Source organism: Sphaerodactylus townsendi, linkage group LG03 (genome assembly GCF_021028975.2).
Source record: "Sphaerodactylus townsendi isolate TG3544 linkage group LG03, MPM_Stown_v2.3, whole genome shotgun sequence".
Lineage (NCBI taxonomy): Eukaryota > Metazoa > Chordata > Lepidosauria > Squamata > Sphaerodactylidae > Sphaerodactylus > Sphaerodactylus townsendi.
This window is the reverse complement of record NC_059427.1, coordinates 156,216,216-156,230,157: the sequence shown is the minus strand read 5'-3', so window position 1 is coordinate 156,230,157 and position 13,942 is coordinate 156,216,216. Positions and strand designations below refer to the sequence as shown.

Genomic DNA, 13,942 nt, shown 5'->3' with positions numbered 1-13,942 from the left:
TTATGAAGCACAGGCTGCTTGTTTGTTCATGCAATCCTATGTAGAGGTAGCCCAGTCTAAGCCCATTGAAACAGAAGGGCTTGGAGTGAGATAGCTCTGCCCAGGGTCCTGTCTTCGAGCCAGCGAAACTGCCCAACTATCAATGTACTCGAGCAGATTCAATAAAAGATGGTGAAGAAAAGATAAAAGATAAAAGATAAAAGATAAAAGATAGATAAAAGATAAAAGATAAAAGATAAAAGATAAAAGATAAAAGATAAAAGATGGTGAATTGGGGGGGTCACACGAGAGTGGGGGATGAGCTCTGCTCAGTTTTCCTAAATAGCATTTAAAGCTTGATGACCTTTGGAATCAGATGTAAGAAGCACATGTAGTTTAATCCTATTAAGAGATTCCCGCTCCTTGATATTTTTTTTAACTGCAAAGATCTGTTCTTTTGGACTGTATTGTGTTTTTAACCCTGTGCCCCCACCCCCACCCCCAAGATATGCATGTGCAAAAGAAGGAAAGTCATAGCATGTTCCTACACACTGTTCTGAAGGATTTTATTTAGCCATTCCCGGGTATATGCATATAGATGTGTACATATAATACCTATACGTATTTATGTATGTACTGAAGATATGTTTGCTCTGTATGGGTATCTTGAGTGGTTCATCTGACTCTTCCCCGCCCCACACAAACAAACAAACAAACACACACACACACACACACACACACACACACACACACACACACACACACAGGGCTATATAGCATCCTATGTATTATATATATTGACAGAGATTCATGGTTTCCCCAGGCACTTACATATATCTGTGTAAATAAATACTATTAGGGAACAACAAGTCAACAGAATTTGGGATAGAAATGTGCAAAGATGTGCTCCTCTCTCCACACACCCCTCTCCCCACCATATGTCAGATTTTATAGGCTGTATTTAGTTATTCTCATTACTTCTATGGACAGTCGAAAAAAATTGAATGATTTGTGGATACAGTACCAGCGTGTTTCAAGGAGTTTCATTCATATACTGGCAGGGGAGTCCGTTCCACGGATATCTACCCAAAATGCAAGGTATTTGGAGGACATCAGATTTCCTGGGCAAGGGAGAGAACTTAGGGAATGACCATTGGGCATTCCCTTTTGTCCCATCAGGGCTTCCTTCCCTTTTATCCGAGAGGCTGAATTTTCTACCTAATTTGCTCTTCTGCTCTATCCAGCACTGACTCCCCGCAAAAACAAAAAACACCCACACCACCGCAGCAGCCCCCGGCCCGGCCCGGGCCCAGCACACACAAATAAAAGGTTTGCAAAAACACATTTGTGGTTGTCTAAGAAGATCTTTCTAATTGCCTTTTAAGAGCAAATGCGTATTTGAATCTGTTGGAAAAAACACGCAGTGACTTATGTTTTTGAGTGGCTGGGAACAATGGTGTCTCCTGCTTAAAGCAGAGCCTCGTTATTTGTAATGTTTATTTTTTTCCCACCAGGGTACTCTCAGTTTAATCTTTCACAGTGTAATAAACTATTATCTTAGTTAATCCCAAAGGTGAATCCATCAAAACCTTTTAATAAAACGTTTATTAGTTCCAGCAAGTCAGGGAAGGCTGTAAACTGTAAGTACAGTGTAGACAGGCTGAACTTAAAGGAACTTGGGCTGGTGTGTGTGTGTGGGGGGGGGGGGGTGTTACAGAAGGAGTAGTAGTAGTAGCAGTTTGGATTTATATCCCCCTTTCTCTCCTGTAAGGAGACTCAAAGGGGCTGACAATCTCCTTTCTCTCCCCTGCCCACAACATACGCCCTGGGAGGTGGGTGGGGTTGAAAGAGCTCCAAAGAACTATGACTAGCCCAAGGTCATCCAGGTGTTGGAGTGCACAGAGCTAATCTGAATTCCCCAGATAAGCCTCCACAGCTCAAGTGGCAGCAGGGGGACTCAAACCCAGTTCTCCAGATTAGAGTGCACCTGCTCTTAACCACTACGCCACGATGGGGGTAGGGGGGTGGAGGGGATTTAAATCTCTCCCTGCTGGGGCTGGCAAGGATAATTCTGCAGGTCAATTGCAGTTGTCCTCAGTCAAGACCACCGAAGCCAAAGAAGTTGCAATGCTGAACAAGAGAACTCTCAGGAATGCTACACAGGACACGAGCAGGCCTCCTGTCCTTGTTTGGGATTGGGGGGCGGGGGTCTTGGAAGAGAGAATAGACCTCCTCAATTCGGGGTTCCCATAAAGCCTTGGGCCAATTTAGAGCCCAAACTCATGGGGATAGGAAGGTGAGCCCCCAGAATATCAACACGCTCATTAGGAAAGACCATAATGCTGGGAGAATGACGGCAGAAAACAAAACCAGTTGCTCGGAAGGATCGCGGAGGAAAAGGATTGCTGTTATTCCAAGGAATAATCTCCTTAAAGGTCGATCTTCTCTCCTTCTTTCCAGCAATCCGATCGGCACGCATGTCCATCTTCTGCTACCAGATAAGAGATATGATCCTGTCATGAAACGTGTACACCGAACCTCTCGCTAGGTTTACACACGAACCGGCCACTTTGAGAATGACCTAGGATCTGTCCGGCCTTGCCTATCTCTGCATGGCAAAATAATTCATTTCGGCAGCTCAGCACCCAAAAGAAGGAGCCCAGATATAAAGCGTTGGACTGTCCCGGGCAGGTACAGGATTTCTGTCTATTAGTCAGGAGATTTTGAAGAGTGAAAGATAACGCAAGAGTCCGAGAAAGAAATCAACGATGGAGAAGCCAGCTGGTCTTCTTTTAACGAAAACCACAGGCTGGAAATGCCTGTTGGTTAGTCAGTTTCCTATGATTATGGAAGCAATTATGTTTGGGGGAAGATGGACTTGTTTGTCGTCCCCTCAAGAACCGTCACTAGTAGCTCTTTAGCACCTATGAGAAAACGCGTATATTCCAGGAGGGGGGGAAAAAAGGACAGAAGGAGCATGCTTCTGTCAGGTCTATTGCTAATTTGATTGATTTATTGAGAGAGAGAGAGAGAGAGAGCGAGCGCTGGACAACTATCTAGATAGATAGCTAGATGATAGATACATATATAGATGACGTTCTAACATGCAAGGTATACACTCCATCCACCTATTGCTGTTTTGATTGATTTATTAATAGAGAGAGCCAGAGAGAGAGAGAGAGAGAGAGAGAGAGAGAGAGAGAGAGCTGTTACTAGCTAGATAGCTAGTTAAATTGCTAGCTAGATAGCTAGCTAGATGATAGTTACATTTATAGATGACGTTCTAACATGCAGGGTATACACTCCATCCACCCAGGCCCATGAATCCGTCCTAGGCAGCTTCGCAGAAGAAACCCGTTTTCATCTCGTTATTTGATGTAAAATACGTTGCGATCAGGTGTACCGATCGCCCCTCTTCAACAGACCCCGCTCTTTGCAGGGCTCTCTCTGCCTTCATCGCTTCAAGGAGGGAGGCAGATTTGCAGCCTGGGTTTGTGTCTGTCTGTGTGTCTGTTTCGCTGGCAGCGGACTTGCTGAGATGCCAGGTCCAAGGGTTTGGCAAAGTGGGGTTCTGCCTCTCGCTGTTCCGCTGTAGCCCTAAAGCAACGGCCGGAGAAGAGGGGACAATTCCCTTTTGACTGGTCGACGACGACAAACGATCTCCTCAACGTAGAAGGCTTTCACGGCCGGAATCACTGGGGTGTTGTGGGGTTTCTAGGCTGTATGGCCGTGTTCCAGCAGCATTTTTTCCTGACGTTTCGCCTGCATCTGCGGCTGACATCTTCAGAGGATATCAGATGCAGGCGAAACGTCAGGAGAAAATGCTGCTGGAACACGGCCATACAGCCCGGAAACCCCACAACACCCCAGATCTCCTAGATCTCAGTCGAGGAGGAGACATTCTCTCTGGTCTGAAGCCTGCCTCGGCCTCTTCCCAGCCTCCTCCAGAGAAGCTGGGCCTGGCCTGCTGTCTCCGGAGGGTCCCTGTCTGTGCTTTAACCCCGCTGTTTAGCGCGAAATAAAGTTACTGTCCGGGGGAGGAAGGCTGGCGCGCCCGCCTGGCGCATCCATCTTCGCCACTAAGGGGGCTCTGCTTATTAGCCGTAGTAGCCTCCGAGAAGTCGAAAACTACAAATAAACTCGTCTGGGGTTCCAGGCAGGAGATACAAGTGTTTGTTTAAAGGCTCCGCTTGGATGAGCGGCAATCTTTCCACACCAGAGCAGCGGGGGAGTTTATTGCACCCAACCACCCTTTCCAGCCACTTTTCCTCTTCTCTTCTCTCCCCCCGCCCCGCCCGCCCCGCCCCGCCCCGCCCCGCCCCGCTTCTTTTCTTGTTGTTTCATCTTTTCACAGGCACCTTTGAGAAAGGAGAGGCAAGCAAAGGGCTGGCAAGACGGTGGAATCTACAGCCCCAGAGCCGGCCAGCTCCCCTGCCCCCACTTCCTGTGATTAGACCGATCAAAACGGACACCTCCCTGCGTTTACGGCCCCCTCCCTTTCCTGCCTGGAAAGAGCCCCTGTAATAAAAGTCTAGCCGCCCATCACTTTTGTTGGAGAGGTGGGGTGGGGGGGAGATTGTACTGTAGGATTGTACACCACCTGGTGGGACCCGATTTGGGGAGGGGGGGCAGAGGCTAGAGGATGGGGTGCGACGTCGTTTTTGAAAGTGGGGGCGGCGTCCAGTAATACTAGGTTCCCCCCATTGCCCCTCCCCCCTCCTGCCACCAAGCAAGCAAAAAAAAGTTTCCTGCCTTGAGGAAGGGCTGCAGGCTGCAGCAGAGGCGTCTTGGCCACAGACATACTCAAGAGGCTTCTTAAATCTCTTGCAAATGCTTGTAGATGACACTACAGTTCATGTTACAGTTACTGTTTATGTTAAAAACTCCGGCAAACGCTGGTCCTGCCTTGGACAGAAAGTAAATACTCCGTTCCAACAATAGTAGTTGCTTCCCCTCCCACGTGACTGTTCCGTCCTTGGGTCAGGAACGGGGAGAAATCTGTACTTGTCAGGAAATTCCAGGCACGGCCATAATAACAGCAGTTCAGATATACCTCTACAAACATGTGTGTGCCTTTGGCCTAGTATATGTACCTATAGACAAACAGTATAGCATAGTATAGCATAGCCTAGCATGGTATAGTATTGCATAGTATGGTATGGTACAGTATAGCATAACATAGTACAATATAGTATAGCATAGCATAGTACAGTAAAGTACTATGTGCTTCTTACTATGTACAGTAAAGTACTAGTACACCGCCCAGAACCCTTTGGAGGTGTGTGGTATACCAAATTTAACAAATAATAAAAAAGAATAATAAAGTATAGTATATCATAGTATAGTATAGCACAGTAAAGTATAGCATAGCATAGTGTAGCATATCATAACATAGTATAATATAGTACAGTATACCGGTAGTACAGTAAAGTATTATAGGGAGACAGACAGCAGTAGAAGGGTAATGGACTGAATATAGCTTGTTAGGTTTTGCCTCCTGTAAATTATGTTTTCCCATTTCCTAGGCTGCAAAAAGTAAGAAAAGATATTAAGCATGTGGATGCATGGGTCGATGGACCAAGAGGTTCTCCTCAAACCCCCCCCCCCGCCCCAACATGACAATCCGGAAAGTATTGCAGCGTTTATGCTGTTGAGTACTGGGCAAGCAGTGGACTGCGGGGAAAACGTTTCACCCTGGAAGCCAACAGAGAGCCGCTTAAAGTGCCGACGCCACGGAGGGGGAAGAAAGCGATGTGTTTACCATTCTCCCGGGGTAGTTAAGATGGGTATCTGGCCGGAGAGCCAGAAACTGCAAGTCAAGCAAGCCGCAATCATATAGAAATCGATAGCTGGCAATTCAACTCTTGACCGAATGGAAACGCCATTTGACAGAGAAGCTCTTTCAGAACCGGATCATAAATCAATACGAGCAACATATCAGTCAGTCAATGCAGTTTGCACAGATGATACACTCCGTCCCCCCCCCCCTTTTTTTGTTATTTCTTAAGAGAAGTAGATAAAATCTAATATATTCAACGCTGTTTCTCCACCTCGCCAAGAAAAAACACACACACACACTAGGCCGCTGAGATCAAACGGGAACTATTGAACTCACGAGGAACAGCCTCGCCGGTAGACCCGTTTACATCCTTCCAGCACGTTCCCCGCTTTTCGTCGAGATGACTCAACCTTATTACAATATTTTAAGAGGGGGATATTTCCAAACACCCTCCCACAGATTCATTAATATTCTCAATGGGTTTCTTGTAGGAGCAAATTCTTTAGCGTTCTAATTTATAAAACACCCAAGGGAGGCATACAAACAGAACTCCATTCACAATATCCTCATTTTTGCAACGCCCGGGGAGGAGAGGAGACGATGTGCCAATAAAGCTCGTGCGGTTAAAACGCATCTTGAAGCCTGCATTTCCCCCAGAAGGAAGTGCTTTAAAGGTCTCCTTCGTGACAAGATCCAGAACGTCATAAAACCCCTTTCATGTGCTCTTTTCATCCCGAAGAGGGGAATGGAGGCGGGAAAAGTCCCTGCAAGGAATCGAGATTTGCCTACAGGTTGACGGATGCAAAGATTTGCTGGGGAAAACGCGGATACAACTCTGTGACGCTTGAAATAACCCAGATCCTAGACAGAATTACCCAGATGTGGGAGTGCTGATTTTTCTGGAACTCCACTTCCACAACAGTTAGCATTTCAGGGTTGTTTTTTTTCAAAGTGGAAAAATGCATGCATCCTATGAAGAGGGAGGGAATTAAACGGGGGTTGCTGCCAAAAAGTGAAAGTTCTCAGCCTTGTAAAATCCCGCCCCCCTTGGACTGTGAAATCGCTCCTCCACCTTGTCTTGTGTTAACGTCTGCCCAGGCTCATCACGTACGGTGGCTTCAATGGACCATACCATTTATGTTCCCCAGGTCTTAGGTCTTGGTGCCAGGTGCCCCCAGGGCCGTGCAATAATATCCCCGAACAAGCACTGATAGAGCAAGCAATGTCTGTCCTCTTGCTCTTTCAAGCCCTGGACTTGGCTAGCAAATATAACTTTGTTCAGCTCTTCAGACGACTGCAGTGGAGGTGAGCAAACCAGGTTTGCAGGAAGACTCCAGTCCTTTTCCTTTTATGTGTCTCTTGCTGATAATGTTGCCCAGCTTCAAACTGCAGCACTAGGAGGGAGAACCGTCGGGGGAGGGGGGGAAGGTGGAGGGGAATCCATGTGTCTTGTATTCTCCTCTCTTTTGGACCCAATTATACCTTATGCTAGTGAAGATGACTACAAAAGACAGAATGCCCCAGAGAAGGCCACCTGGCTTCTCACAATCTGCTATTATTTGGGGGGTTCTGGGCTGTATGGCCATGTCCCAGTAGCATTTTCTCCTGACGTTTCAGTGCATCTGTGGCTGGAATCTTCAGCAGACAATGCTATTGTTTTGACTGCACCTCCCAGATCGCTCCGACATTTCTTTTTTAACTCCCTGTGTTTTTTTCATACATCCCATAAACCGAAGGTTTTCTTTCTCTGTACTGAGCTTGCCATTGCCGCCACCAAACCATTGGAAAAGAATTTTAGAGAGAATGTCGATGAATTGCAAATATTTCCAATGAAAGAGCATGAGATGAATAGTTAAGCGTTGTGATCTATTCTCTCTACCTGTGGCATAAGATGGGTTGTATTTATGGTTCATTTAAAGAGGGGGGCGGGGGGGGGAGCTTCCCACAGTGATACAATTTTAAAGTCAAAATAAAATATCAAGCTCCCACTAATGGAATCTGACAGGATTGCCTGGTGGGAGGGGGGGAGGATGGGAATGTGGCAGACATATGTGAATGTCACATTGCTTCTGTCAGTCAAAACATGTTCTCCTCTATTTGGCTTTTGTATACATATATCATCACCTATGTGTGATTTCCTCTCCTTGAGTGGAGGGCTGGGATCACGTGGTCCCCACAACAGGCATGCTCCCCATCATTCTGGAAATAGTTTTGATTTCACACAGGGGCACAAATCTTCTAACTACCTTTCCATCTTTCAGAGGAAGAAAGGTCGGTAAAAAAAAAGAAGAAGCATCAGCCACCTCCCAAAATATCTATTATGAGGAAGCAAAACAAAACAAGAACCAAGAAAGAATAGAGTGAATTGATGGGAGAAAGAGACTCCAAGCTTGCTGTAACCATCACTTCTCAAAGTAATCCACCACCCACCACCGGCGATTGTAGAGATGGAATACTTGGCGTAAATGCTTTTTAAGATGCACGTGCTGAAGTTCTCTCTGTGGGTGTCAATAATCAGTAAACTGGAAACCAAACTGAAAGTCTCTGGCTACAGATAGGTATGAGGATAGAGCTATCGATCTTTCTAGCTATCAGCAAGGAGGTTATCAGAGATCAATTACACTCTCATAAGCAAGGCCTATCCAGTCGAGAATTCTTGTTTCCAACCAAGTATTCTAGGATCCACTGGTAAAACATGAACGAAGAGAGACACGCACAAGCTCTGTCTATGCAGGTTCTACCTAACTCTCGCGGCCTATGGTCATTGGTGTGTGTTTTCAATCTTTCTTTTCTCCAAGTGATTCGAGTGTCCATTATCATTTTGCACTTTCCCTGTGTTGATGATGTATGACTTCAGTATATGAATTCAAAGCCAAACTCCATCGCATTTGGAGCCGGAACTGTCAAACGAAAGCATATTTGAAAGCCCTGTGAACAGTAAGTCACAATAAAGACACTAGGTTGTTGTGGGTTTTCCGGGTTGTGTGGCCATGTTCCAGTAGCTACTGGAACACGGCCAAACAACCAGGAAAACTCGCAACAACCTAGTGATTCCGGCCTTGAACGCCTTTGACAATACAATAAGACACTGACTCTATCCTAAACCTTGAGCTGACCTCTTGTAGCTCTGATTTCTTCATCTCACTGTGGACTTTCTTGTCCGAAAAGCTGGACAACGTACAACTCTTTGAGCAGGCAAGTGCACATCACGTGGAATGACTGAACATTCTACTTGAGGGAAACACCAAGTTAGGATCTGGGAAGGAGCATTTTGAATTCCCAGTGGCGTCCAAGGTGACGTGTCAGCAGGGCACCCAATGTAACCTGGCTTCATCAGGGTCAGAGCACTCTCACCATTGGGAGGAACACCCAGTTCCACTGACATTGAAAGAGCTCAGCTGCTGCCTAATTAAAGCGCCCTGGGGCCTTGCTGGATTTTTTTCCTGCCCCAACACAATGGCTGCGCATAGGATCAGCTGTCACACGTTCAGAAAGGGTGAAATGCCCCTCTGGCGTTCCAACAAATACCACGCAGTCCAGTTGAACTAGTCATCACAAGCAAGCTATGCTAATGCTTCAGGTTTTGAAGCTTCCTCTTATCTCTCCTGCTTTCCATCCCCAGGGGCATTTGCCACAGCCATCTTCCACTACAATGTTTGCTTGGCCCAGGAGTCAAAAGAGTCACAGGTGTACACATTGGGAGGAGCCCCTTTTCGCCGCACATCTCACAACCAGCTCCTTCCAAAGAGACAACACTGCAGATACAGCATGGTACAAATCCAGGTCCCATTTCCCCCTCTCTCCCCTCCCTTCTCTGTATCTGTGGTTGCATCTCTGGATTAGCTTGAGAAAAAATTGTGTATCCAGCTGTCCCCTCCCCAACCTAGAAGTGGACTCAGCCCTGGAGAGGCCTTTTCCCCAAGAGGATTCCAACTTCAGACTACACCCCTGCAAAGACTAGCAGAGGTGCAGGAAAAGCAAAAGGTTGCTTGCCAATCAGCACTTCAACACACACACACTTCAGCTTCTGAAGAACAGATTGGGCCTTCTGAGTGCTAATAAGTTTGGTTACCGCAGCCCAGAACACTAAGACCTAGAAACGCAGAAGGTTTTTGTGTTTATTTTCATGTATCCCACCCAGCCCCCCTCTAGATGACTGAAAGGCATCTATGAAAATCTTCTCCACTGAGGAGTTGGGACCTGCTTCGCTTCATTTCACAGGACATGCCTGATGAATGAAACAGAGTTGGCAGTTGCAATGTATGTCCTGTGTGCAGTAGGAATTGCTGATGTGTCCCACTGCAAAATACTGTGTTGGCGCAGAAAATGACCTTAGTTCAGGCCCGGGAGCCTGAAATAACCCAGGAAAACTGTATTTCTCGTATTTAGCCAGGTAAAATTCTGGGACAATATATAGGCAATATGTAAACATTCTCCATTTCTCCCATAGGCTCACAGAAGTTCCCTGAAACCTATCAACATACAAAGATGGGCACTCCCTACAGTAGAAACCAGGCATGTGTGACCGAGCATACATGTGTGCCTACACAAAAGGACACACGCTGCATGCACAAAGTACACCCACAAATAGACTCAATGACAGTATTCTGAAAGTAGGGCTCTACCATGTTGAAAGTGAATGGGGTGGTTTTCATTCCAATCTCCCTGCCAATGCAAATCAAATTAGGTAGACAGGAGAATAAACTAGGTTCCTGTGAAGGTATTTTCTTGGGAGGAAAATGGAAAGTGCAATTCATATCCCCCCCCCCCCTTCCTCTCCCTTTTGTATGTGGGTGACCTTTCCTCCTTTCTGCTCTTCCTGCTAACTGCCCAGCCCACAAACCATTCTAATTTAAGTGATCGGTTTTGCTCCTGATTAGACTTCTTTCTTAAAGATGTTTCTTCAGAAGTACCTCTTGTTAATTGTCAATGGGGTTTGCTTTCAAAGAAGTGTGAAGCTTGCAACCTTCCATATGCACACACACTTTCTCTCTCACACACACAAACACACACACAGACAACTTCTGAGACCGAAGTCCTTCCGTTCCAAGTTAAAGCAGGAGGGTTCTTCAATGCTGATGGGTCTTATTGTAGTGCTGTTTATAGGGAACTCTGGAAAGATGTATGACCTACAACAGACCCATGGAGTCCTTGGAAGCTGAAGTGTCTTTTTTTCTTTAAAGATTGTCTGTTGTGCACATTTATTTTTGCTGGCTCTGTAAGCATGGTATACACAGTTATGTCATTTCCCTTTCTGAGGTTTACCAAAGGTGATATGATGTGAGGAAAAATCTATGAGCACAGACTGTAAAGTAGTTGCACACAAAAGGGATCAGTGGAGTGAACTTCTCTTGTGAGAATCACCAAGGAATTAAACCATAGAAACAAAGAGTTGCTAGAAAAGGTACCAACAGAAAGGGGAATCTCAGTCTTGATTCTCTACAGCAAAACTTTCTCCTACAAATTTCCACTGTCTTTCTCCTGGGCTTTGTAGGCCAATAGCAGGGATGTAACAGGAAAAAGTTTCATGGACAGCCTATTGGGTGCCTTCATGAGTGAAATTTGATCATCACACTTTTTCTTCCTATAGCTGGGAAGGCTGGAAATTCAGGGGGGGGGGGGCAATCTCCAAATTGCTGTTTCCCCAATGAAGGAACTTAGAGACCCAGCCTTGCTCTTTCAAGGATTTATTCTGAAGCCAATCTGTTTTCCTTCCCTGATCATCATCCTGCTTTGTACACTTTTCTCCATTTTCTTGAAGGTGAACAAAGAAGAAGGCAGCGTTGCATCCTGACTGAGGTCCTATGAGTACTAGACAAAGAGCCTGCCTACCTGGGCTGTCATTTCTGGCAACATCTTCAAACACTTTCCACAGCTTCATCCACAGAGAATCTTGCAAAAGGCTGCTCAGTGGCCCTCCATTCTCCAACCTCACTCAAAACCTTCATCAGCCTCTCAGGTCAACTCAAGAGTGTTGTTGAAGGCTTTCACTGCGGACCGGAATAACTGGGGTGAGTAGGGTTTCTGGGCTGTAGGGCCATGTTCTAGTAGCATTTTTCTCCTGACGTTTTGCCTGCATCTGCGGCTGGCATCTTCAGATCCTCTGAAGATGCCAGCCACAGATGACGGAGAAACATCAGGAGAAAATGCTACTGGAACACAGCCACACAGCCCAGAAACCCCACAACACCCCAACTCAAGAGTGATTCACTGGTGAAACACACTAGGACAAAGCGTTCACTTCAAAACATGTGGTGCCTTCAGACTGTTGTAATACTGCCATATTGCTAGAATAACTAAACTGACTTGGGCACCGAGATGTTTGGGAAACCCAAAGAAGTCACACAGTGCCAAAATAAGATACAGTCCTACTTTTCATGTTGATTTCAGGGCTGTTCTACTTAGGCAGGGGGAGAAGAGTCTGAGGGATTTGTTGAATGAAACTACTGAACATGACAATAGAAACCCATTACACTTTTATCCTAAACCCAATTGTATATTTCCTTTCTCCAATTTGCCTGTTTCTGGCCTACATGAACTGCAATAGTCATTGCAGTGTCCAAACCATGACCCAAGCAGTTCCAAAAAGGCAGCTACTGGACGGTTGTGTGGCAGTCTGTCTGCCTGTGAAGCACCTACTCTGCTTAGAGTGAGGAAGAGTGAGAAAGTCTCCAGGTTAGACTGTTATCAGTTGGGTGGAAAAAGCAGAGCCAGGTCATAGCACTATAACCCTTGGGTTATTGTGATAAGTGATGATGATGAAGAAGAGTTGGCTCTCATATCCAGCTTTTCTCCACCATAAGTGGTTTCAAAGCAGCTTACACCATAGGGGGTCTCCAAGCCCACAACAGACACTGGGGTGAGTGTGAGTGGGGCTGAGAGAGTTCTGAGAGAACTGTGACTATCCCGAGGCTACATGTGGAAGAGTAGAAAACAAACCAGGTTAACTAGTAGATCCTACCTCCAGGCCCTTAACCACCCCACCTGCTGGTTTTCATTCATTCATCATAACTGAGCCTCTTATATACAGAAACGTGAACAGACAAGGTAGGGAGAGGAAGGAAGACTGGACAAGGCTCAAGGACCGAGCAAAGGTATCAATCCTAACATTTGCCTAATGCTTTTGAGAGTGGGCAAAATAGGATCACTCAGTGGGAGGCGGCCCGATTTTTCCACACACACAGCTGCATATGAATGCAAACAGAGAGACAGCAGGTTGCTTGAAGGCCATCTAAGTAAGCTGTGAAGGAGGTCAGGTTGAAACTGGGGAATTCTTAACTCGTGGCTCAGGGAGAGTTTTCGAGGTGAGAAACTGCCTCTTGAGTCTCCATACCTACCAGCGCTTACTACCTGTCCTGTAGGCTTGAGAAGACCGAAGCTGGTTTTGAAATCCAGATTCCTACCACGCTGACACGGGATATCAACTCTATCCCCCCAAAATGCCCTCCAACTTCCCTTTCCGTTCTCTCCATCCAGTCTTTCTCACCTCTCGACTCTCCCAGCCGAGCTCCCGTCTTTCCGGGGCCTCTTCCTGTACCTGCCCACACGACCAAGAAGCAGAGACCTCCAAACTTTGCAAGCCGAGCCCAACTCGACCTCCCGGCCCCAGCACACACCCCTTTCCCTTTCAAACACCTGGAGGTCCTAGAGGACGTCTCCAAGGATTCACAGCCGAAACTTCCTAACGGGAGCAAACGTGGCTCTCAACCTCCCCCACCGATTCCTCCCTGGACAAATCCAGCCTGGCAGAAAAGTGTAGAAAAGGACGAGATCTGGGATCAGGGGAAGGGAAAGGACCCAAGCTCAGCCTCACCAGTAGAATTGACGTGCGCTCCTCATCTGATTTTCCACCAGCCTCGAGGAAGTAAAGGGGGGGGCGGGGGGATAGGTCTGATTTTGCAAGGCGGACGAGTCAGCTTGCTCCCAACCACCGCCACACGCACGACCCTGACGCACAGCCCTTTCTCCTTCTGCCCCCAACTCAAGGTGCAACTGGAACCCCCCCCCCCCACGCTGGAGAGAGCGCAGAAAGTGGGGAGAAGGAGGAGGGGGAGCGGGGAGGGTGGGGGAGAAAACACCGAAATTGACTTACAGATCTCGCCAGGGATCCATTTGGGAAGATGTACCTTCCCCACCAGCAGCCGGAGACGTCGTAATCCGCACTAACTGCCTGGTCCCACCGTC

General features: G+C 46.8%; 1 protein-coding gene across 4 annotated transcripts in view; it reads right to left on the bottom strand.

The window, feature by feature from the left end:
- Window positions 1–13,942, bottom strand: part of LOC125428118 (homeobox protein Hox-D3-like) — a 129,018-nt gene that overhangs the window by 89,235 nt on the left and 25,841 nt on the right. The window contains exon 1 of one of the 4 annotated variants that reach the window (XM_048487765.1): window positions 13,572–13,717. The exons of the other annotated variants lie outside the window; for them this stretch is intronic. The gene's annotated coding sequence lies outside the window, so the exon portion shown is untranslated. Of the gene's footprint in view, window positions 1–13,571; window positions 13,718–13,942 lie in introns of those variants that run through there. 4 annotated transcript variants of the gene reach the window in all.